General features: G+C 47.6%; 1 protein-coding gene across 1 annotated transcript in view; it reads left to right on the top strand.

Moving 5' to 3' along the window:
• The window catches only part of LOC142302391 (uncharacterized), a 138,894-nt gene that overhangs the window by 67,021 nt on the left and 45,086 nt on the right, over positions 1-26,787 (top strand). The window lies entirely within an intron of this gene.

Here is a 26,787-nt window from a genome sequence, read left to right on the forward strand (position 1 = left end):
AGATTGGCGAAGAAATAGTTCAATGACAATGAAGTAGAGGTGCTGGATTAGCCCCCACAGTCCTCAGACCTCAAATTAAACAAACACTTATGGGCAGAATTGAATAAAATACTGTATATATACCCAAGTGACAAGTATTCACCAACATTGGGACCAGGTAGAATAAACCTGGGATCAGATTTCAGTCAATAATTGCTTGAATCTGATCAAAATATTGCCCATAAGGATTCATGCAGTATTGAAAGCTAAAGGAGATTTACAAAATACTAACAAAATAATACAAAATAAAATTTTGCCTTTTAGGAGCAAAACAGTAACAATGCATTGATATGACAAAAAAATTGCAGAGTTAATCATATGCTAAATAGCTGCATGTCAAATTTATGTATGAGATATCCAAGATGATTGTCTATAAAATTATGGTAGTCTCACATTTGAATCTGTAGTGAATGGTGAGATATGGAGCCTGAAAGTCAAAAGTTCAAAACATTGTTACCCTTTTGCTTGTCACTATTTGGACAATGACACAAGTTTTGGCATTTTAACTTTTTAGTAAAACATATTCCAGATACAATTTTATAATGAATATTGTCTTAAAATACAGACTCTCAGCTTTAATTTGATGGTATTCATATCCTAATTGGAGTAAGGTTTTGCCAATAAATATGTAGTTGTGTCTTTATCAAGGAACAAAAAGTAATTGGACTATTATCTCAAAAGCTCTCTAATGGGCTGCATGGGCTAGTCACTCATTAATCCTTCACCTTTTAAGCAGCTAAAAGGTCTGGAGCTGATTCCAGGTGTGGCGTCTGTATTTCTAAGCTGTTACTGTGAACCCACAATACGTGGTCAAAGGAGCTCACAATGGAAGAGACACAGACCATTAGGCTGAAAAATAGAAGAAATCCATCAGAGAGATCTCATAAACGTTAGGAGTAGCCAAATCAATAGTTTGGTACAAAAAAAGAGCACGCTAGTGAGTTTGGGAACTTAAAAAAGCCTTTACGTCCATGGAAGACAGCATTGGTGGATGATCTCTGAATTCTTTCCATAGTGAAGAAAATCCCTGTCACCACATCCCTCAAGTGAAGAACACACTCCATGAACTAGGAGTTTTAGTATCTCAGTCTACCATAAAGATCTCATGAAAGCAAACACATAGTTTTCATCACAATGTAAAAACCATTAATCAGCCCTAAATATAGAAAGGCCAGATTAGACTTTTCAACAAAAAAAAACATTAAAGAATCCAGAGCAGTTCTAGAAAAGCATTCTTTTTACAGAAGAAACTAAGATCAACCTGTACCAAAATGATGGGAGGAAGAAAGCATGGAGAAGGCTTGGAACAAAAGATTTATACTAATTTACAGACCTGCACAAAAATGTTGCTAGCTTTGGAATTTTACACCAGATTCAGTCAGCTGAGCCAAACTAGGCGGAGACAGGATTAGGTGAAGCAAAGCCTACCCGGCAACTTCATCAAAGGTGTCACATACCTTACACCTGGAATGTTACAGGAGTAATATTTCTGGCACAGAAACACAGAGGTGAACGCCAGTTGTTATTTGCACCTAATTTATTGAGTGGCATGTGCCTCTTAGTAAATTGAATGCATGGTACTCTAGCATGCATATCATTAAGACTGGCGTGCACAATGTCAGTCTTAATGAAACAGGCCCTTAAGTCTTTGTTGGTTGGTAAATTTATCTTCTTTCCTACTGACAAGTTTCTCGGCACCAGTCATTCGGAGCCATTGCATATTATAAAATATACAGTCATGGCCAAAAGTGTTGATACCCTTGAATTTGTTCCAGAAAATTAAGTATTTCTCCTAGAAAATTATTGAAATTACACATGTTTTGTTATACACACGTTTACTTCATTTGTGTATATTGGGACAATACAAACAAGAAAAAAAAAAGAAAACAGAGAAAAAAGGCAAATTGGACATAATTTCACATAAAACTCCAAAAATGGGCTGGACTAAATTGTGGCACCCTGAACTTAATATTTGGTTGCACATCCTTTGGAAAAAAATAACTACATTCAATCATCTATATCTATATATATAATTGCCTTATTCTGTCTGTCTGTCTGTCTGTCTGTCTGTCTATCTGTCTGTCTATCTGTCTGTCTATCTGTCTGTCTGTCATGCTCCGAAATTGTGTCCTTACGGTGACACAAAGCTGATTGGCCGCTGGGCTCGCCATGGCCCCGCCCCCCCACACGGATTGGCCTCTCGCCCCGGCTCTCTGCAGGCCCCGCCCCCCTCACGCAATGCACGCTCGCTCTGGCCCAACTGACACGGAGCCCCGATTCCCAGGTGAGTACACACACACACACATCAGATCACACTCACTCTCACACTCACTCTCACACACACCTCACACATCACAACATGCTGGGATATCTCTTGCTTCTACACCGGCTCCGTCAGGATCCCAGCAGCGCCACACATAACCTTGCGATGCTGGGATCTTCACGGAGGCCGTGAAAGCTGGTAACCATTATACACATCGGGTAACTAAGGTCCCTTAGTTACCCGATGTGTATCATAGTTACCAGTGTACACCGGCTCACACTCACTCTCATACACACCTCACACACACATCACATCGCATCCACACATCAAGGTCCTGCAGCGGCGGAAAATACAGACACATAACAGCACACACATAACAGCACACACATAACAGCACACACATACACACACACAAATCAGATCACACTCACTCACACACACACATCACATCGCATCCACATACTCACAACATCCTGGGATATCGCTTGCTTCTCGGCGGCGATACTGTGCTGTTGTGATCTTCCAGGACCTGCCGGAGGATCACATGGCCAGAAGCATGTGATATCCCCGGATGTTGTGAGTATAAGCGCGTATGTGCGATATCGTCAGTGTCTGTGTGTGTGAGTGTATGCGATCGGGTGTGTGTGAGGTGGATGCGATCGGGTGTGTGTGAGTGGATGCGATCGGGTGTGTGTGAGTGGATGCGATCGGGTGTGTGTGAGTGGATGCGATCGGGTGTGTGTGAGTGGATGCGATCGGGTGTGTGTGAGTGGATGCGATCGGGTGTGTGTGAGTGGATGCGATCGGGTGTGTGAGTGTCGGCAGAGGAGCACGGCGTGCTGGAGGAGGCTGGGAGCAGAGAGGCTGATCATGGGGAAGGCTGGGAGGAGAGAGGCTGATGCTGGGGGAGGCTGGGAGGGGGAGGCTGGGACGAGGGAGGCTGATGCTGGTGGAGGCTGATGCTTGGGGAGGCTGATGCTGGGGGAGGCTGGAAGGAGAGAGGCTAATGCTGGTGGAGGCTGATGCTTGGGGAGGCTGATGCTGGGGGAGACTGGGAGGGGAAGGCTGATGCTGAGGGAGGCTGGGAGGAAGGAGGCTGGGAGGAGAGAGGCTGATCCTGGGGAAGGCTGGGAACGGGAGGCTGATGCTGAGGGAGGCTGGAAGGAGAGAGGCTGATGCTGGGGGAGGCTGGAAGGAGAGAGGCTGATGCTGGTGGAGGCTGATGCTTGGGGAGGCTGATGCTGGGGGAGACTGGGAGCGGAAGGCTGATGCTGAGGGAGGCTGGGAGAGGGAGGCTGGGAGGAAGGAGGCTGGGAGGAGAGAGGCTGATCCTGGGGAAGGCTGGGAAGGGGAGGCTGATGCTGGGGGAGGCTGGAAGGAGAGAGGCTGGAAGGAGAGAGGCTGATGCTGGTGGAGGCTGATGCATGGGGAGGCTGATGCTGGGGGAGACTGGGAGCAGAAGGCTGATGCTGAGGGAGGCTGGGAGGAAGGAGGCTGGGAGGAAGGAGGCTGGGAGGAGAGAGGCTGATCCTGGGGAAGGCTGGGAAGGGGAGGCTGATGCTGAGGGAAGCTGGAAGGAGAGAGGCTGATGCTGGGGGAGGCTGGAAGGAGAGAGGCTGAGGCTGGGAGGAGAGAGGCTGATGCTGGGGAAGGCTGATGCTGAGGGAGGCTGGGAGGGGAAAGCTGATGCTGGGGAAGGCTGGGAGGACGGAGGCTGGGAGGAGAGAGGCTGATCCTGGGGAAGGCTGGGAGAGGGAGGCTGATGCTGGAGGAGGCTGGAAGGAGAGAGGCTGATGCTGGCGGAGGCTGATGCTGGGGAGGCTGGGAGAGGGAGGCTGATGCTGAGGGAGGCTGGGAGAGGTAGGCTGAGAGAAGAGAGGCTGATGCACACACACACACACACACACACACGCGCGCGCACTGCACAACACACCACACACACACACACACACTGGGAACCACAAACAACTGCCCTACACAGACACCCACACACACAGACAACGCTGCACACACACAACACCCAACACACAAACACCGCGGCACACACAAATATACGCACAACACACACATTGCACAAAACATACCTCCCCCAAAACACACCACACACACACAAACCGCGCAACACACACACAACGCTACAGACACACAGCGCTCCACAAACAACGCAACACACGCAACACACATACAACACCGCTCTCACCCCCCGTCACACCCAGACAACACCCAGAACATGTACAGCGCCTACACAAACACTTGGTAACTACAGACAACAACATCTCTCTCTATATATATATATAACAAAAATCATACATGAACTACACAATACGTAAATTCTAGAATACCCGATGCGTAGAATCGGGCCACCTTCTAGTACAGTATATAATTGCCTTATTCTGTCTGTCTGTATTACTCCAAAATTGTGTCACCGTGACAGTGTCACCGTGACAGTGTCGTTAGAGTGACAACTGTCGGATTGGCCGCTGGGCTCGGCCTGGCCCCGCCCCCCGAATGGATTAGCCGCTTGCCCCGGCCCTCCGCACGCATCGCCCGCTCCAGCGTACACCGGCTCCCGGTACACATGTGCAGGGAGCCGGCATACGCTGACGCCTCGCCCGCTCAGCCCCGCCCCCGGCACACGTTGCCACGCTCGGACCCGCCCCCGTCGGCCCCAGCATGGGGGGTGGAGCACGATGGGGGGTGTGCAGCATGGAGGATGGAGCACAATGGGGGGTGTGCAGCATGGAGGATGGAGAACGATGGGGGGTGCGCAGCATGGGAGATGTAGCACGATGGGGGGTGCGCAGCATGGGGGATGGAGCACGATGGGGGGTGCGCAGCATGTCGGATGGAGCACGATGGGGGTGCGCTGCATGTCGGATGGAGCACGATGGGGGGTGCGCAGCATGGGGGATGGAGCACGATAGGGGGTGCGCAGCATGGGGGTTGGAGTAAAATAGGGTGTGCACAGCATGGGGGATGGAGCACGATGGGGGGTGCGCAGCATGGGGGATGAAGCACGATGGGGCGATGCGCAGCATGGGGGATGGAGCACAATGAGGGGTGCGCAGCATGGGGGATGGAGCAAGATGAGGGGTGCGCAGTATGGGGGATGGAGCACGATGGGGGGTGCGCAGCATGGGGGATGGAGCTTGATGGGGATGCGCAGCATGGGGGAAGGAGCACGATGGGGGGTGCGCAGCATGGGGGATGGAGCACGATGGGGGTGCACACCTCCCCCAAAACACACACACACCGCCACACGCGCACCGCACTACACACCACACACACACTGGGAACCACAAACAACGCCCTACACAGACACACACGCAGACAACGCCGCACACACACAACACCCAACACACAAACACCGCGGCATACATAAATATACGCACATATCGCGCAACACACACATTGCACAAAACATACTTCCCCCAAAACACACACACGCACCCCACACACACACAAACCGCACAACACACACAGCACCACACACACAGAACGCTGCAGACACACAGCGCTCCACAAACAACGCAACACACACAACGCAACACATATATAACACCGCTCTCACACCCCCCCACCCAGACAACACCCAGAACATTTACAGCGCCCTACACAAACACTTGGTAACTACACACAACAACATCTATATATATATATATATATATATATATATATATATATAACAAAAATCATACATTAACTACACAATACGTAAATTCTAGAATATCCGATGAGTTAGAATCGGGCCACCTTATAGTTTCCTAAAGCAGTCATGGCGAACCTTTTACAGGCCGAGTGCCCAAACTGTAGCCCTAAACCCATTTTTTTTTCCGAAGTGCCAACCAATCCTATTATGTAAATAATTGATTTTAATCTTACCTTTCAGTCTTCTCTTCTCTTCAGCAGGGGGCATCACACTCATTCGTGCTTACCACACATTGAAGCTGAGCCCTTTCCAGACACAGCAGTTGGATTGATCTTTCTGGAAAAAATTGCAGCATATTAGACAGAGATTTTAGCCTGGAATGAAATCAGATGTCACCCTGTAATCCACATCTACATTTCAAAGTCTGAACATCTTGAAATCCCATAAAGACGTGTGAGTTGCTCCCCTCCCCTTTCATTGTGTAGTTATGTCCCCTTCCTGGGCCACTTCTTGGTAAACATGTCCCCCATCCTGATATATATTGCCTACATTCAGGTATATTTGTCCCCATCATGGCCCCATCCTGGTAAATATACCTCATCCTGGTAAATGTCCTCCATCCTGGTAAATGTACCTTATTCTGGCATGTTCCCCCATACTGGCAAATGTACCCCATCCTGACATATTGCCCATCCTTGTAAATGTTCCCCCATCCCGGCATGTACCCCATTCCTAGTAAATGTCCTCCATCTTGGTAAATGTTCTCAATCCTGGTTAATTTACCTCCTTCCTGGTAAATGTTCCCCCATCCAGGTAAATGTCCCCCTTCCAGGTAAACGTCCCCCTTCCTAGCATGTACCCCTTTCTGGTAAATGTTCCCCTTCCTGGTAAATGTTCCCCTTCCTGGTAAATGTACCCTATCGTGGCATGTTTCCTCCATCCTGGCATGTATGTTTCCTCCATCCTGGCATGTATGTTTACTCCATTCTGGCATGTATGTTTTCTCCATCCTTGCATGTATGTTTCCTCCATCCTGGCATGCATGTTTCCTCCATCCTTGCATGTATGTTTCCTCCATCCTGGCATGTATGTTTCCTCCATCCTGGCATGTATGTTTCCTCCATCCTGGCATGTATGTTTCCTCCATCCTGGCATGCATATTTCCCCATCCTGTCATGTATGTTTCCTCCATCCTTGCATGTATGTTTCCTCCATCCTTGCATGTATGTTTCCTCCATCCTGGCATGTATGTTTCCTCCATCCTGGCATGTATGTTTCCTCCATCCTGGCATGTATGTTTCCTCCATCCTGGCATGCATGTTTCCCCATCCTGGCATGTATGTTTCCTCCATCCTGGCATACATGTTTCCCCATCCTGGCATGCATGTTTCCTCCATCCTGGCATGCATGTTTCCCCCCCATGCTGGCATGCATGTTTCCTCCATCCTGGCATGCATGTTTCCCCCCCATCCTGGCATGCATGTTTCCTCCATCCTGGCATGCATGTTTCCTCCATCCTGGCATGTATGTTTCCTCCATCCTTGCATGTATGTTTCCTCCATCCTGGCATGCATGTTTCCTCCATCCTGGCATGCATTGTTCCCCATCCTGGCATGCATGTTTCCTCCATCCTGGCATGCATGTTTCCTCCATCCTGGCATGCATTGTTCCCCATCCTGGCATGCATGTTTCCTCCATCCTGGCATGCATGTTTCCTCCATCCTGACATGCATGAGAAGGATGGAATAACCCATAACACTAGAAACCCACAACTCAGACCTATGTGCTAAAAAGACATTTAGTTATTCCTCGTGCTCCTGAGGAGCCTAAGGTTGCTACACACTGCAAACCGAGAATAAGAAATGCATGCAAGTACCAAAAGTGAGGAAACATAAAACAGATGCACAAGTAGAAAGTGTGAAATACCAAATGCAAGCAAGGGTAGACTCCTGCAACCTAACAGCTAAAAGGAGAAAGGTATAGGTTAGATAAATATGAATGCACAGAGAATATACTGCACTGGTCTCTGTCTAAGAAGCAATAAAACCCTATCAGTAGGGCCGGAACTCCTTAGCAGATTCCACATAGATATATAGCTAGCAGGGAAGACTAGTTTTTAGAGAGAATAAATAGCTCCACCCGGAATGTGATAGGACAGAGAAAATGAGCAACTGAGGACACCTGATAACCGCAAACTAAAATGAGGTAAAAGGCCATCAGCACTTGGACAGACACTCACCAGGCTGCCATTCAGCAGGAATGGAAATTGACCATGCAGCACACTGTCATCGGATCAAGTCCCAAACCTGACGCATGACAGATGCCTTGCACATGGTGAAGACACCCAGTGTCACAGGCTGCTAAACAACCCAATATATCTTTGAGCATCCACCATATTTGACTGTAGGTACTGTATTCGTTACTTTGTAGACCTAATTCCATTTTCGGGAAAAATGTAATGCTGTGCTTTACCAAAAAGCTCTATTTGCTCTCTTCTGTCCAAAAGACGCTCTCTCAGAAGGATTACTCACATACATTTTGGAAAACTGTAGTCTGGCTTTCTTATGTCAGTGTGTCAGCAGTGGGGTCCTCCTGTATCTCCTGTCATAGTGTTTCATTGAATTCAAATGTTGACAGATAGTTCGCACTGCCACTGATGCACCCTGTGGCTGTAGGACTTGAATTTCTTTGGAACTTGATTTGGGCTTCTTATCAACCTTCCGAACTATTCTGCGTTGCAAAATTTCATCAATTTTTCTCTGCCGTCCACATCAAGTGAGATTAGCTAAAGTGCCATGGGTTCTATACTTTTTAATTATGTTGTGCTGCATGGATGAAGAAATATCAAGATCTTGATAACCAACAATTTTGGTTATCAAGTCCTCAGATAATTCTCTTTTCTTCTTACTATTCTCCCTGCTTTGTGTGGCTCACATAGACACACGTTGCAAAGATTGAGTCAACTTCTCCCCTTTTTATCTGGTTTCAGGTGTGATTTTCATATTGCCCACACCTGTTACTTGCCACAAGTGAGTTTGATCGAGCATCACATGCTTGAAACAAAAATTGCTTAGACCACAATTTTGGAAAGGTGCCAACAATTTTGTCAGGCCCATTTCTTGTATTTTGTGTGAAATTATTGCAAATTTACCGTTTTTTCTCTGTTTTTTTGTGTTGTTCCAATACACATAAAAGAAATTAACAAACATGTTATAACAAATCAATAATTTTCTGGGAGAAATACTTCATTTTCTGGAGCAATTTCAAGGGTACCAACGCTTTTGGTATATGGCTGTATATTTTATAATATGCAATGGCTCCAAATGACTGGGGCCGAGAATGTGGCCAGAACATGTCAGTATGGTCTAAAACACACTTTCGCATAAAAAACGTACGTGTGACACGGTCCGTTTTTCGCGTCCGTGTTCCATTTTTTAGGGGCGATTCTCCGGTACGTTTGTCATCCGTGTAATGGCGTATGCCATCAGTGTGTGCATGTAAAATGTCCGTGTGTGCGTGTAAAATGTCTGTGTATGTGTACGTGGAATGTCCGTGTGGAATGTCCGTGTGTGTGATGTAAAATGTCGTTGATACATGTCGGCTGACAGCAGACAGAGTTGTGCTTTGAGAATGAACTCGGGTGAACTTCACTCGAGTTCAATGTCATACTGCGGCTCTGTCTTTGTCGCATACTGATTAGCGGTCACCCGTGAAGAACTCACCGGTGACCGCTAATCCCCTGAGTGACTGAATTGAGCAGCGCGATTAGTGCTGCTGTCACTCAGGTTACCCGCGGATAGCTGGATCCTCCACTCGTGACCGCAACTCACCTGTGACTTCATCGCTGTCACTCGGGTGACTTGCAGTCACAGGTGGAGGATCCAGAGGTGGCCGCGAGTAACCAGAGTGACAGCTCAGCTGATCGCGCTACTCACCTCAGTTGCTGCGTGGAGGTGACAGGAGCGGCGGTGTTCTTCTGCAGCTCCTGTCAACTTCATGTAGCTGAGCTAGAAGCGACGCTGGACCTCCGTGGATTACGCCGGACATGGATAGGTATTTGGGGCATAATAAATTGGTGAACGAGGGAATTTGTTATTATTTTTTATTTCAAATAAAGGATTTTTTCACTGTGTGTTTATTAACTTTAACTTGCCGGTTAATCATAGGGGGTGTCTCATAGATGCCTGCAATGATTAATCTTCGCCTTATTGGCAGCTATGGGCTGCCATTAACTCCTTATTACCCCGATTGCCAACGCACCAGGGCAAATCGGAAAGAGCCGGGTAGAGTCCCAGAACTGTCACATCTATTGTATGCGGCAATTCTGGGCGGCTGCTGGCTGATATTGTTAGGCTGGGGGGCTCCCCATCCTGAGAATACCAGCCTTCAGCCGTATGGCTTTATCTTGGATGGAATAAAAATTGGGGGGGACCGCACGCCATTTTTTTTAATTAATTACTTATTTCACTGAACAGTATAAACCCGCCCACCGGCTGCTGTGATTGGGTGCAGTGAAACAGCTGTCACTCAGCGTGTGGGCGTGTCTCACTGCAACCAATCACAGGCGCCTGTGGGTGGGGGAAGCAGGGAATAGTAGATTGATTAATGAGCGGCCAGCTTTTTCAAATGAATTGAAGCCGCGTATTTTCAGCACAGCCGTTCCTCGCCGTGCTGGTGATCGGGGATTGGTAAGTATGAGCCGGGGGAAGAAAAAGACCGAGCGCCAATGTAAGTATGACTGAGAACAGCAGAAAAAAAGGTAAGTAGACTGACTTTAATAAAAAAAGAAAAAAAAAATAGATCGCTCGTTTAAAAACGCACACGCACGAAACGTGCTGAACATGGACATACTCCGTGTGCGGTCCGTGCAGGCACGGACGCATAGACTATAGCAGGTCCGTGCCTGCGTGCTGCCGGCCAAAAACGGATATGTCATCCGTGTAGAAAACCGCACACACGTACTTGCGACACGGACACACGTTCCGTGTGATTTTATGCATGTGTGCCATCACCCATAGAATAACATGGGTCTCCGTGTCTCCGTGTCTCCGTGTCTTTGGTACGTGCAAAAACGTACCAAACACATACCGGAGGCACGGATGTGTGTTGCGGGCCTATAAAAGAGGATGATTTTACAAAGCAACAAAGACGTAAGGGCAAGTTTCAGTAAGACTAACTAACATTGTGCTCGCCAGTCCTAGTGATGGGCATGTTGGAGTTCCATACGTTTTAAATGAAAAAAAAAGTAGAAATGTTAAAACCTTACTTTGCAGCCTTCAAATTGCTTATAGTGGAAAACTCCATAATTTTCAAGCTTGCAAAACTTTTCATGCCAACGTTCATAGGCAGTCAGTGTTTCTGCTGTACAGACCATTGCTACTATTCTGTATAGCACAAGCATTCAGAAGATCACAGCTTCAAGTCCTCCAAAGGGGATTAATAAACACAGTAAAACATGGAGGGAAAAAGTTAAAAAAATATGAAAAAAAAACAAGTACAAATCACCTCCCTTTTGTGGCATTGAAAATAAAAGATCAGAAATGTCCACTTTATCAAAATATAAAATAAATTAATGTGATCAGTTAACAGCATAATGAAAAATAATTCAAATCGCCAAAATTAAATTTTTCTGGCCACACAGCATTGCAATAAAATGCAATAAGAGGCGATCAAAACATCGCATGTGCCCAAAAATTTAATTCATGAAAACGTCAGTTCAGGGTGCAAAATATATAAGCCATCACCAGCCCCAGATCCTAAAAAATTAAAACATTACTTAACTTGGAAAATGGCGACAAAAGCAATATTGTGTTTTGGAAAATTTCTGACATTTTTTCCCTAATTAAATAAAACAAAACTATACATGATTGGTATTTACGGAATTGTACTGACCTGTGAAATCATATTACTAGGTCAGTTTTACCATATACCAAACAAGATAAATAGTGATGGGAGAACCCAACTGTAAAATTTGGGGTCTGTACCGGACACCAAACATTAACATCTCAGGGAATTCAATGTTACTGTTCAGGTTCGGCCACTTGGTTAAGAATTTAAAAAAAAGGAAAAAGGAAGCAAACTGAGGATTTAGGCCCATTTCACACGTCAGTGAAAAACACTGATGTTTTTCACTGGCGTGTAAAACACGCACATGTCCCTGCGTATGCCGTGAATCACGGCACACGTGGGTTGTCTAAGTGCAATCGGGGCTCCGTTCTCCGTGGCCCGTGATTGCACTTAGTAATCAACTCACCTGCGCCTGCTCCCGCTCTCCATGGTGCTGATCGCTCCCGTGGTGCAGCATCCAGCCGGCGCTGACCCCCGCAGCAGCTGCTTCCGGGTCGGCTGTGTCGTGCATCATGAATATGCGTGACAATAATGAGCCGGCTCAGAAGCAGCAAGCTGCACGGGCTGCAGAGGACATCGCTGGACGCCGGGTGAGTTAAAATGTTTTTTATTTTAAAAGCACGTTTTTTTCTGGCACGTGTTTCACAGACCACACCACTGCGTGGTCCATGGGACATCAGTGATGCCAGAAAAAAATTGACATGTCTCCGTGCGGCAATCACGCACATGCGGGTACGCCGCACGGAGACACGTGCAGTGAAAAATCACTGACGTGTGAGCAGACCCATTCATTAAAAAAAAGCACAAACGTACCAGAATCACTGACGTGTGAAAGAGGCCTAAAGTAGGACAGTTATACATGTCAAGTGTCCGCAAGGCTGTCACACTGCTTACGGCTCTGCTCATTGAAGCTTTTCACTGCTTCCCCTGCCCACTCTCTCTGACAGTGTCTGTGATTGGTTGCAATCAGACTGCCGATGTCCCGGCATCTGTAATTGGTTGACCTCATGCTAGCTGTCTGGGTCCCCGGAGTGAAATGTAAAAATAAATAAATAATTAGAAAAAATAGCATTGGGTTGCAGCCCGCAGTTGTGTGCGTTATCTTGGCTGTGTATCAAAATACAAGGGATCCCATGTAGCTTTTTATAAATTATGTAAATAAGTAATTTTGAAAACTGGTGTGCGATCCCTCTCAATTTTGAAAAAGCAACTGAGCACTGCAGCATCAGGGACACACTAACGGAGCAGCAGCTGTGAGAATGGTGACATCAGTGAGTTAACCTGAGGTTACAGCTGTGGGTTCTCACAGTACCCCAGCTGTGACTTCAGGTAAACTCACCTCAGGTGAACTCTATGAACTCACCTAACGTAAACTCAATGAACACAGTGAACTCACCTCAATTGTACTCTATGAAGTCCCTTAAGGTGAACTCAATTAACTCAATGGCAGATTACCGGCTTATGCTATATACGTGCACATTAAGTATTTGGTTGCAGAAAATCTGCATCTCCTTGCAGAAAAATGCTCAAAAACGTGATGCGCATTTGATGCACTTTGCTTCCAGAAGATGCAGATTTGGTGTAAAAATTTATTACAGAAAACTGCACCAAACCTGCATCTCCTGGCAAAAAAACTGCCTCTAGCTGTCTGCTTTATTTGCACTGGGTATCAAAATACAGGGGACCCCACACCATTGTTTCCTAAAATGTATGCATTTTTATACTCCACTTTAGGGACCCAGACAGCTAGTGTGAGGGCAACCAATCACAGATGCTGTCACATAGGTTGGGCGTCTGAAGCAGTGAATAGTCATGAGATTTAATGAGCAGAGACAGAAGCAGTGTGAATCCTGTGCAAGGATTTGGTAAGTATTTTTGTCCTGCTTTAATCCTCATTTTGCTTACTTTTGCATACCCAGCCATTAGCCCTTACTAATACCATTTTATAGCATACAAGTTTGGGTCCACATAGGCTCAAGTTCAGGCTCAAGTCCGGTCTCTAACAAATCTTACATTTTTTTTAAAAAAAACCTTCAGTCATCTCTAATGCTAAATAAAGAAAACAATTGTGGATTAGCACTTTTTGCAATTTCACTGCACTTGGAATTTTTTTTCCAGTACATTATAAGGTAAAATGAATGGATTCTTTCAAAAGTACAATGCGTCCCACAAAAAATAAGACCACATATAACTATGTTGATGGATGAATAAAAATGTTATGGCTCTTGGAAGATGGAGAGGAAAAAATTTAAAATGGAAAAAATCGCTAGGTGGTGAAGGGGTTAACTCTAGTTCCAATAAATCGTGAAAGTTCTAGATTTACTGTCCTTTTTCAAGGATTTGTTGAAGGTGCCTATGGCCCTCCATGTGCCGTGATTTTGCACACGTATGTTCTCTGTTGCTATTCGTGATAGCACATGGAGAGCAGGGACTTTTTGCTCACCTGCCCTGGCCCTGCTGTACTTGGTGCTGATGTCTCCGAAGCTGCGGTCACACTTGCTTCCGGGTCCGCAGTGCAGTGAATATGCATGAGCATAATGAGTGGGCCCTGAAGCAAGTGAGAGCAGCGCCGAAGACAGCAGCTCTGGAGACAGGTGAGTATAGAAATTCATTTATTTCAAAGACACGTGTTTTCTCCGGTATGTGTTACATGGATCACACCACTGTGTGGTTTGTGTGACATCAGTGCTGCCAGATAAAAATGAACTTGTTTCCGTGCGGAACACATGGACACGTGTATGCACCACACAGACATACGATCCATGAAAAATCACTGATGTGTATGTAGGCCCATTGATTTTAACGGCTCAATGTATGTCCGTGATTCTGGTATGTATAAAAACTGCGTCATACGTACCGGAATCACTGACATATGAAGGGGGCCTAATATAGGACAAAAAGATACCTGCATTACCCCTCTCTGACCATCGCCTAATTGAAGACCAAAATACCAGGTCCTGAATTAAATTTTCTCATTTGATATGTCACATTTTCATTTGCTAGGTCTCGGCAACGCCAACTTTCAATGAGACCTCTTCTTCTGAACTCTAAAAGCTAGAGATTCATAGAAATGTTTGTAAATCTAAGAAATATCTATTTATATAATTGCCTTATTCTGTCTGTCTGTTTGTCTGTCTGTCGGTCTGCTCCAAAATGACGCCATTACAGTGACAACCGTCGTCACACTGCATGCGCTAAAGAGCCTGCGACCAACGGTTCAGTTAATTGAACAGCACGAACTACGGGCCGACAGGACGACGCCCGACACTTTTCCCCGCACCCACATGGATCCCCGACTCCCCGGTGAGTGCTGCATCCCCTAGAGCTCACACCGGCAACCCAGCTGACACATACCCACCGCTTGCCTCTGCCCTCCGCACACATTACCCCTCTGCATGTATACACTGAACACACACACCTGGATAGTCACCTGTCCCCAGCCATGCTTTCCCCGGCACTGACACCCTTGTCCCCGCTATGCTCCATCCACCCCACGCACACATTACCCCGCAGGATGGGGGCACATGTCAGGATGGTGGCTGCACCCCGATGGGGGCACATACCAGCATTGGGCCACATCACTGCATCAGCATATTTTTACATAACTTTACACTGTTCATGGTCTTCTTTCATTACAAGCCATGGACATCATTAAACATTAGACTCATCTATTAAAACTGTTCCTTCTGTTGTTTGTCATTTTAAAACCAATAAACAATTATAAGAATACTAAATTAAACCTAACCCATCCAGTCCATTCATTACCTTATTATTCAATCTGCTAACCTACATACACATTCTAGACTACCCGACACGTTAGAATCGGGCCACCTTCTAGTAATTGTATAATATCCTTAGTTTTATAGTTTTAGGGGAGTAAAATTTAGAAGGTGTTTTTTTTTCCTGGAATCTTATTTTATTCTTGTAGTTATAGACGTATAGCATAATGATGAAAACTTGTGGTCCCTGAGAAGATCTCTACTAACAATGGGGTTATTTGTGCGGACATGGAAGGATTGTTGTACTGTGATGTTAAATCTCGTACTGTAATTAAACAGTATTTGCAGCAATGACTCTGTCACCTGCGTGTTTGGTCATTATCAGTCTCACACAGGTCTGTGAGTTTTATGTTTATGCTGTTACACTTACAATAAAATGTGAAGTATTAGTTTTCAGAAAGCTGGGGGTGGATATAAAGTCTAAAATCTGGGCTACATTTAATTTCATCCTGTCCATTATTTCTCTAGCAATATTTTACCTTGGCTCCCTGTTGCGTTCACACTTTCCAGTTACGTTTATGAAGGAAAGTTGTAAGAACGTGTGGATTGCTCAGTGTCAATTGGGGATAATATAGCGAAATAAAAGTACGCAATGTGTGAAAATGTCATTTTTATGGTGTTCTCCATTCTCCTGAGGATTTCATACGTCAGACCTGGCATGAGTGAGAACTGAACAGTGTGCTTGCTCAATGCGGAGCTCTGTACAGGCAGTTGGACTTTTCAGCACAGCTAATTACAAAAATTGAATGCATAAGTCTATTTCAACCATTTAAAAACTCGTTGACAGGGAAACATTTTTAAATGACCCAACTACAAAAGATTTAGGACAGATTTCCTTATTCTTTTTCCACTGGGACTTCATTAGCAAAAAAAAAAAAAAAGGCTGTAACCTGGTCTCCACTATTAAGACTTGTGTAGATGAGCGTATGAATCGAACATGTGCTATCCAATATTTAATCGTATAGAACATGGACAGCACACCAATCCATAATCTTCAATAGTGCTGTTCAGACGAACAATTTTTTTTCTCAATCCGACTATCCATGAAAAAAATTGCAACATGTACTATTTTCTTCTGAGTCTCAGATGAAACTCACTCATTCAAGTTTCCGGGTCTGTAACAAAAAAAAGGATGGTCCATGTGTGGTCCGTTTTTCTTCTCATGCTCATAGACTTGCATTGGCAAGTCTCGGTCATTTTACACAACTATACGTAACATGCTGCAATTTTTTTATTGGACTGCACTTGACGTATTTTTACGCAGATGTGAGCCAACCTGAAAGTGAACTCACATCCATGGATTTCATTCAGGGGCAAGTGCTATACATTAACTTTGTGACTTCCCCTTGTGTTCGGCCTACTTCACATTTATACCAGGCACTTGCATTGTGGTTTCTCTCTAAAGCTCAGAAAGAGAAATCACTTTGGACCCTGTTTGGACTCTGTTCTAACAGTGTCTGTCTTTTCTAGCAAAAAGAGGGGGAGCCAGCACTGCTTGAGAATGGCATGCAAACAATTAAAAGTGAAAATTCCCATATTATTCCAACTGTACTATAATGCAAAATGAGATTTTTAGCAAATAATTGATCATTTTTTTGAGCCACCCCTGCCACGTCACGGCAAATCTCGATTGGGGGGGTCCTACTCTATATCTAATATTGACATTGTGTCATGCGGACTCCTAAATTTATTAAAAGCAGAACCATATTGAATTAACACATATGCCTGTAACATTTCAGAAACCGCTTCCATGTTTTCAAGGAAAGGCAACTGCGAATGAAGGCAATCAAGGTCCCAGCATGTGTAGCGAATGCCACCCAGGCCGGGACAATGTTAGAACTGGCCCTCACAGTGCCAGACCAGGGTCCATGAATGAAGGCGGAACAGGTCCAAGTATAAGGTGCTTACTTAAAGCCTGTGGACAAGAGGAAGGGTGGTTGAATGTGAACAGCCACCAATATATAATTTTGATAGAAGCAGAAGGAATTTTCAAACCAAACCAGGTGTGCACGGCATGGTGGGAGTCAGCCACCGGACCAGTAAACAACAAAAAGAGGGGGAGCTTGAGAATGGCAGGACCAAAAAGCATAGAAAATCAAACTTTGTGTCCCCTAAAAAGTCTTAGGCTAGGTTCACATAGCGTTTGTTGTCGTGCATCATTTTTAGCCGTATACGCCTATTGTAGTTGGGCAGCAAGACATAGTCAACTATGTCTACCTGCCTACCTCAACTACATGTATACAGCCTAAGGCCCCCTGTACACGTCCGTGCAAAAAAAGAACATTTTGCGTTGTCCGTTGTCGAGTTCCGTTGACCATCCATGTGTTAATGTGTGTGTCATCAGTGTGCTGTCAATGTGCTATCTTTGTGGCATCTGGATAGCACATGGATAGCATGAATTTGTATACTTACTGTCCCCGGTGCTGCTGTCTCCTGAGCTGCTGTTACTACCAAGTCCATGATACACCCACCGGGGCCATTGGGGGCACTCGTTACCGGGTCGGTTCTGTAGGGAGGATGTCACTGTGGCAAGGCCCAGCTCCGTGACCCCGGCAGTGTCGGTTTAAATGTGTGAAGTTATTTACAGTCATATTAAAAAGTTTGGGCACCCCTATTAATGTTAACCTTTTTTCTTTATAACAATTTGGGTTTTTTCAACAGCTATTTCAGCTTCATATATCTAATAAATGATGGACTGAGTAATATTTCTGGATTGGAATGAGGTTTATTGTACTAACAGAAAATGTGCAATCCACATTTAAACAAAATTTGACAGGTGCAAAAGTATGGGCACCTCAACATAAAAGTGACATTAATATTTTGTAGATCCTCCTTTTGCAAAAATAACAGCCTCTAGTCGCTTCCTGTAGCTTTCAATGAGTTCCTGGATCCTGGATGAAGGTGTATTTCACCATTCCTGTTTACAAAACAATTCCAGTTCAGTTAAGTTTGATAGTCGCCGAGCATGGACAGCACGCTTCAAATCATCCCACAGATGTTCAATGATATTCAGGTCTGGGGACTGAGATGGCCATTCCAGAACATTGTAATTGTTCCTCTGCATGAATGCCTGAGTAGATTTGGAGCAGTGTTTTGGATCATTGTCTTGCTGAAATATCCATCCCCTGCGTAACTTCAACTTCGTCACTGATTCTTCACATTATTGTCAAGAATCTGCTGATACTGAGTTAAATCCATGCGACCCTCAACTTTAAAAAGATTCCCGGTGCTGGCATTGCCACACAGCCCCAAAGCATGATGGAACCTCCACCAAATGTTACTGTGGGTAGCAAGTGCTTTTCTTGGAATGCCGTGTTTTTTTGCCTCCATGCATAGAGCCTTTTTGTATGACAAAACAACTCAATCTTTGTTTCATCAGTCCACAGGACCTTCTTCCAAAATGTAACTGGCTTGTGCAAATGTGCTTTTGCATACCTCAGGCGACTCTGTTTATGGCGTGCTTGCAGAAACGGCTTCTTTCGCATCACTCTCCCATACAGGTTCTCCTTGTGCAACGTGCGCTGTATTGTTGACCGATGCACATTGACACCATCTGCAGCAAGATGATGCTGCAGGTCTTTGGAGGTGGTCTGTGGATTGTCCTTGACTGTTCTCACCATTCTTCTTCTCTGCCTTTCTGATATTTTTCTTGGCCTGCCACTTCTGGGCTTAACAAGAACTGTACCTGTGTTCTTCCATTTCCTTACTATGTTCCTAACAGTGGAAACTGACAGTTTAAATCTCAGAGACAATTTTTTGTATCCTTCACCTTAACAAGGAGGCGGGTCGCCGGCCAGAGCGACGGTCGCAGGACAGGTGAGTCCATGTGAAGCTGCCGTAGCAATAATGTTCGCTACGGCAGCTATCACAAGGATATCGCTGCTGCGACGGGGGCGGGTACTATCGCGCTCGGCATCGCAGCATCGGCCTGCGATGTCGCAGCGTGCAAAGTACCCCATAGAGTGTAGGCCAAATGGAGGCCAAAGTAACTCCATCTGCCACATTGTACTGAGTAAATCCATTGGGCTTCTGTTTGAATACTACTGTTTGGTGAATTTAACCCAAACACAGTGTTCAGCATAGAGTTCTGCATAAATATAAATCTGGCCTATGTAGGTTATTCCCTCAATTAGTCTGTCTCTGGAAATGATGAAGTACGAAAAGGAATTCTCAAGACCAGACTCTTTAAAAAAATCTTCCTTACTCTAAAATGATTACTCTAAAATGATTGTGAGTGAATTTGAGATTTCTTTAATTTTAAAACATATTGGAAAAGTTCTGTGGACAATCCTTCAATATTGTGAGACTTTAGTATTATTTTTTTTTATTACCTTACATATTTTCTTTATAATTAAATTATTTAAAGAAACATATACACAGTAAGTAATGATATCTTACCTCTAAACTGGAAGCATTTAAATTGGATGCAGTTTCATTAGCTAGCTGAATACAAGGACTTGTCTTTTCTATTCTGCGGTTCTGCGTAATTTACTAATGTGACCTGTGGAACAGAGAGTCTGGTATGCACGTACAAATTTACTTCCTGTATGGAATAAATTTCCAGCCTTCAGTTCCTAAATATTTGCCTGCATCTTTATGAGCTTTACCATTAGGTATTTCTTACATATGAATATTTATTTTTTTATGTTAGACCATGGGGCCCACTGAGTTCACATCCATAAAATAAAGATACACTAGTTGTACATTTATATAAAATAATAGTTTTAAGATCTTAGAAGGGTTGCGTGAGAGTAATAAAAAGATCCGATTTTTTTACAGAGACGCTAGACATAGTGGTTACGCCTGGTGTTTTCTGTGCTTATGTAAACAAGGCTGAGCTTCAATGCCAGACACAACCCATAGAAAGGAGTAATACTGTTTATTGGTTACAGAAACTGACCTATTTTTCTAATTTATAACCGCTTTAAAGGTACAAATCGACTGGACAGTTCACCTTCACACCTACTTATTTCTGGCTCTTATGACGCAAGAGCTGTCAATCAAGTGGGGGCAGACGGGGGAAGATGAGGAAGTATGTGCCAAACAAGTAGTTGGGAAGGCATAACAATTATTGTTGAATGGGTTACCTTATGAATAATATTTATTGCCTATCCACTCAATTTAATCTCTGTGAGATTTTCAGAGTTAGCCTAGCACTATCTTTGTCAGTTCCAAGAACTTTGAAAGATGAGGTAGTGTCGCGGGCGGAGGAGGGGACGCTGCGCTCACCCACTGCTCGGGTCCGGCTGCTGCTGCTGCTCGGTGGTGGTTCGAGCGGTGGGCCGGATCCCGGGGACTCGAGCGGCGCTCCTCGCCCGTGAGTGAAAGGGGGTGCTTTGGGTTTAGGGATATTGTCCGTGACGCCACCCACGGTTGTGGTGAAGTTGTGACACCACCGCTGCTCTGGACGGGGATCCCGGGAGCGATGACAGGGAGCAGCTTGGATGTTGGTTCTCCCCTCCGTGGGTAGGGGGGTTGGTTGTCCCGAAGCCCGGTGAGGGTGTAGGGATGGATGGCAGGCGGGTTACGGGGCCTGGTGAGGTGCAGGGTCGCGGGGGCAGCGCTGTGCCGCACGGCACGGTGGTACTCACTCAGCCAATGACGAATGCAAAGTCTCCGGTGAAACAAACGGCTGGATGGAGGGGTCCCACAGACGGCTGCGGTAGCTCTCCTGGTAGGTTGATGGTGACTGCCTTTCCCTGCACCTGTGTTGTGTTTACGGTTCCAATGGCTTCTCACCGGTAACCCGCTCCCGAGCTTGGATGGATGCTGAAGGAGCCCCTTTTGCCCGCAGGCTCTGGCCCTGGGAACTGTAGCCTGGCGGTGACTTTGTATCCCTTTACGGTGTGAGCGGTTGCCTTCAATCGGGTCTTGACTGCTGGGAAACCCCGGAGGTTCCCTTCGCTAACGGATTTGACCAGTTTTACGGCGACTCCTAGCCTGGTCGGGGTCCATAAGCCCTGCCGAATGGTGCTGGCTTCTATTTGCTCTCCGATCCGGTACCGTCGGGCCACCGCCCATCCATGGTCCTTACGGTTCGCTCCAATCGACCTCTCCTGCAGACGGTCACCACCGTCTGCCAACCTTGCTGTACCGTCCGGGCCACACACCCGGACGCCGTCAGACTGCTCCTCTACCACTTCACTCCTCACTTCTCAAACTTCCAACTCTATCTGCTCTGCTTCCTTTTCCTGCCTCCAGGACTGTGAAATCCTCTGTGGGCGGGACCAACCGCCTGGCCCACCCCCTGCTGTGGACATCAGGCCCTGGAGGAAGGCAACAAGGATTTTGTGTTTGGCTCCGGTGTGTCTAACCGGGGTGTGGGGTGTGTTGGTGTAGTTCTGTGATGACCTGGCTTGTCCAGGGCGCCACAGTAGCACAGAACTGCTCCATTAAATGTAGAGGCAAAGTATCCCTATTTTCCCCTAATTTCTTTATTTGTGAGGTCCCAGTGGTGAAAAATATTGCTTGTTAGCAGGGTCGGCATCAGCACCCGGCACACATGGGCAAATTTCCCGGGCTGAGTTCCGGTGACTGTAGTGCTTGGACTGGCAGCCAAACTGTGACGCCCTGGCAAAACTAGGTAGTCACAGAGAACTGTACCCCCCACCAAGGGTACAGGAATCGCCTCCTCCTTTGGATTTAACACCACATCCCACACACAGGAACACCAGCCACAAAGCCAAGTCACCCCCCCATGACAATAGGGACACACCAGTGGGTGGGACCAGGCGGATGGAAATGCCCACCTAGGGGTCTTGAGGTGTCAGGGGCCGGAACACATCAGTTGAAATTGAAGTTGAAGTGTAGTTGAGAGTTGAAGTGGAGAGTTGAGGAGTGAGAAGCTGAAGCGCAGCGTGGTCAGGGTGCCCTTGGACCACAGGAGAACTGACTAGGTGGCAGACAGCAGTGTAGGGCCACATGCGACGGAGATCCAGTCGCGGAAGACCTGAAGTGGACCGGGGCAGGGTTGTAGCCTGCCGGTACCGACAGCGGGAATCTGGTTGGAGGCTGTGCACAGGCGGGGTACCTGGACCCTAGGATGAGGAAGGTTGCAAGCCCCTTGTTAATTCACCAGACAGGAGCAAGGTTCCAGGCCTTGTTCTAAAGAAGCCCAGAGAGCGAAATGGAAGCCCAACGCGGGGGATAGGGTGGCAGAGACAGCCGCTCCCAAGCACCCCGTCCTGGCTGTGGAACAGCAGGAATGCACCTGCAGAGAGGCAGAGCAGGCCATTGAGCACTGGTGCCCACGGCAGTATGAGAGGCCGGTCGTCGCTGGCGCCAAGGGCATCCGAGAGAGCCTGGCTCTTGAGCAAGAGGCAGAGTATGAGAATCGTGCCCCATGCTGGGAGCGGCAGCGACTGCAATCCTGCAGAGAGGTTGCTACTTAGGAGAGGAAAAGAGCAGATGTGGCTGCCTGAGCCCACCGGAAGAAAGAGCACCCTAACTGAGGTGCGGGATCAGAAGTCATAAATATATGTTGTTAGCGGTGTGAGGAGTGGGGCCGGTATGCTTGGGACGGTGATTAGTATAACCTGGTAGTGGGGAAGATAGTACCGGCTTCCGCCCCCATCCCCGATTGCATTATAGAATAAAAGAAGTAAGGTAGCGGGTCCCGGCTACCATTCTTTACAGTTTTTTGATGTTTACCCTTGGTTGACAGTTAAAAAAAACATGGACCATGGTTTCAGAACTGGCGAAACCACCCCAAAAACTTTCTTGGGTCTTGTAAATAACCCCCATCTACCTTCTTGTTACCCCACCGCCAGGAGGCGGCACCCACTGTAGAGGTCGGTTGGAGGAAGGGCCTGCGGTGGAGTCGGCCGAGGCCCAGTCACCATGGAAACCGGTGACTACCCTCCAGGCCAAAGGGTTCCGGTCCATGGGACCCTTTGGGGTGACACAGGGTGCGGAACTTTTCCCCGAACACTAACAAGGACGCCCACAGGAACCCGTGACGGTGTATCACCTATGACTAGCGGTGACACAGAGGGTGGGTTCAGGTGTTTTGGGTGGCGGGACAAAAGGAAAAGGGTAGATGTCAACCGTTAATAAGTAACGTTTAAGCAATGAGCCTCCCATAAAGGGAAGAAATGGAAAATGTTTTGATGTTTACATGTTTTAAATGTTTTTTTACCTTTTTTCCAGTTCCTGAAAAAATAAACACCGGTGTCAGACAGCCCGCGGACGAGCTGTGTTTTACCAAGGGGGAGTGTGACGCCCTGGCAAAACCAGGTAGTCACAGAGGACTATACCCCCCACCAAGGGTACAGGAATCGCCTCCTCCTCGGGATTTAACATCACATCTCACACACAGGAACACCAGCCACAAAGCCTAGTCACCCCCCCATGACAATAGCGACACACCAGTGGGCAGGACCAGGTGGATAGGAATGCTCACCTAGGGGTCTTGAGGTGTCAGGGGAGGGAACACGTCAGTTGAAGTTGAAGTTGAAGTGGAGTTGGGAGTTGAAGTGGAGAGATGAGGAGTGATGAGCTGAAGTGGCAGAGTGGTCAAGGGTTGGAGCCCTTGGACCACGGGAGAAATGACTAGATGGCAGTGTAGGGCCACAGGCGACAGAGATCCGGTCGCGGGAGACCTGAAGTGGACCGGGGCAACGCTGTAGCCCGCCGGTACCGACAGCGGGAATCCGATCCGGAGGCCGTGCACAAGAGGGGTACCTGGACCCTAGGACGAGGAAGGTTGCAAGCCCCTTGTTAATTCACCATATAGGAGCAAGGTTCCAGGCCTTGTTCTAAAGAAGCCCATAGAGCGAAACAGAAGCCCAGCGCGGGGGATAGGGTGTCCGCCAGAACCCACTGAAATCCCAAGGGTCAGATTTTGCAAGCAACGGCTCCCTCCATATACAAAGTCACGGGGGAGTGGATTTCTCCCATTCCAAGCGGGTTAAATCAACACACACAGCAAGACATAAGTGCAGGAGGAAGGGTCCCTACCTTGCTAACCCATGTGCGGGACCAGCACACCTCTCCAACGGCAACCGGCATCCGGCCTTGGTTTACAGTACAGACTCTGTGTGGATTATTCTCAATCATGAGTACACCGGTGTCATCCGGTCCAGCCCGCCGACGGCACCCCAGCACTGCTCCCAACCTACACCTGGGCCCCGGTTATTACACCTCCCCTACCCGTGGAGGGGATACCATCTTGCTGCCCCACACCATCGGTCCCGGGCACTTGCACAAGAGGCAGCGGCGGTACCACCATCCCATCACTGCAACCCACGGGTGGCGTCACAGACAAAAACTATCTCCCCTGTAAATACCCCCTCACTGTTGCATGGACGGGCGGTTGTACGAGCCCCAGGTCCGGTCATCACTCGAGCCCCAGACACGATCCCGGATCCGAGCGCCTCGAGCGCCCCCCCTGTTGTGATCTGTCCCCCACCCGCGACAGAACTATCCTGGTCAGGTATAGTGCTGTTGCCGGCCCTTTAATCCACACTTACACACAGCATTCACTGCTGAATGCTCCATGCTCCTCCTGCATTGAAGCTCATCTGTGCGCGGAGCTACCACATGGTGTGCTCTAGTCCCACAGATGAAGAGGAGCCGCAGCGCAGCTCCAGCCAGAGCTCCAGCCAGCACACTGAGCACAGCGTATGGCCCCCTCCACCTGAGCTGTATGTTCCACCCCCACTCCTCCCCAATCTGTATGGGGCCTGCCTCCACCTGAGCTGTATGTTCCACTCTCCCCTGATCTGTATGGGGCCCCCCCTCCTCCTGAGCTGTATGTTCCACCCCCCAATCTTTATGGGGCCCCCCACTACCTGAGCTTTATGTTCCAACCCCCCTGATCTATATGGGCCCCCCCATGTTAGCTGTATGTTCCACCCCCCTGAGCTGTATGGGGCCCCCCTCCACCTGAGCTTTATGTTTTTCTCCCCCAATCTGTATGGGGCAGCCCTCAATCTGAGCTGTATGCTCCACCCCCCCTGATGTGTATGGGACCCGTGTGTGAGGCCCTACAAAGCCATATGTGTTGCCACCCCAGAGCCATATGTGTTACCACCCCAGAGCCGTATGTGTTGCCACCCCAGAGCCATATGTGCTGCCACCCCAGAGCCATATGTGCTGCCACCCCAGAGCCACATGTGCTGCCACCCCAGAGCTGTATGTGCTGCCACCCCAGAGCTGTATGTGCTGCCCCTAGAGTCGTATGCGCTGCAACCCCAGAGTAATTTGTGCGGTCACCCCAGAGTCGTATGTGCTGCCACCCCAAAGACGTATGTGCTTCCTCCCCAGGGCTGTATGTACTGCCACCCCAAAGCCATATGTGCTTCCACCCCAGAGCCGTATGTGTGGCTCCATAGAGCCCTGTGCCACCCAGCCCAGTAATCTGTATGTCCCACAGAGTTGTATGCTACCACAGTAACAACTATGCCCCACAGTAATATGTATGCACCTCAGTAACATGTATGCCCCTCAGTAATGTCTATGTCCCCAGCCCTTTCCTGTCATTTATATACTGTAGCCCCCAGCCCCTCCAGTAATGTATATACAGCAGTGTCAGTGTGGTCTGTGTGTGGCCATATCTGTTAGTGATGGCCGCCAATCAGCGCGGCCTGCACAACACATGCCCGGAAGGAGCTGAACGGAAGACAAGCGGGGAGGTGTCACATCCCCATCGGAGTCCGCTCCTGCGACTTCTGCTCCGATCGCCAGACGACGCCATGTTCCCACCATGGATAGTGCTGGTGATGGGAGAGGAGTCGGTGCCCGTGGTTCTGCGGAGCACAGTGTCACGTCCCCACCGGAGTCCGCTCCTGCGACTTCTGCTCCGATCGCCAGACGACGCCATGTTCCCACCATGGATAGTGGTGGTGATGGGAGAGGAGTCGGTGCCCGTGGCTCTGTGGAGCACAGGCTCCGCTCATCCACTAGGCTGGGTTTCCCTGGAACCTGCAGTACCACTGGCTGACTGTAGGTGGTGTGTGTCTCCCGGCTGAAGTGGCCAACATTCACCTGCAGCCTATGGGAAGACACCACACCCTTCTTATTCCCCTCCTGTCACATGATCACTGCCAGTGATAGTTCTGTTCTCCTGGCTCATGTGCTGTTTGTATTGTGATTCCTGTGCGCTGACCTTGCTTGTGTTTGACTACCCTCCTGCCTGTCGTTTTTGTACCTTGCTGCCAGTTCCGGATTTGACCCCTGCTTTGTCTCCTTACTGCGCCCCTGCCTGCCGA

Source organism: Anomaloglossus baeobatrachus, chromosome 4, assembly GCF_048569485.1.
Source record: "Anomaloglossus baeobatrachus isolate aAnoBae1 chromosome 4, aAnoBae1.hap1, whole genome shotgun sequence".
Classification (NCBI taxonomy): domain Eukaryota; kingdom Metazoa; phylum Chordata; class Amphibia; order Anura; family Aromobatidae; genus Anomaloglossus; species Anomaloglossus baeobatrachus.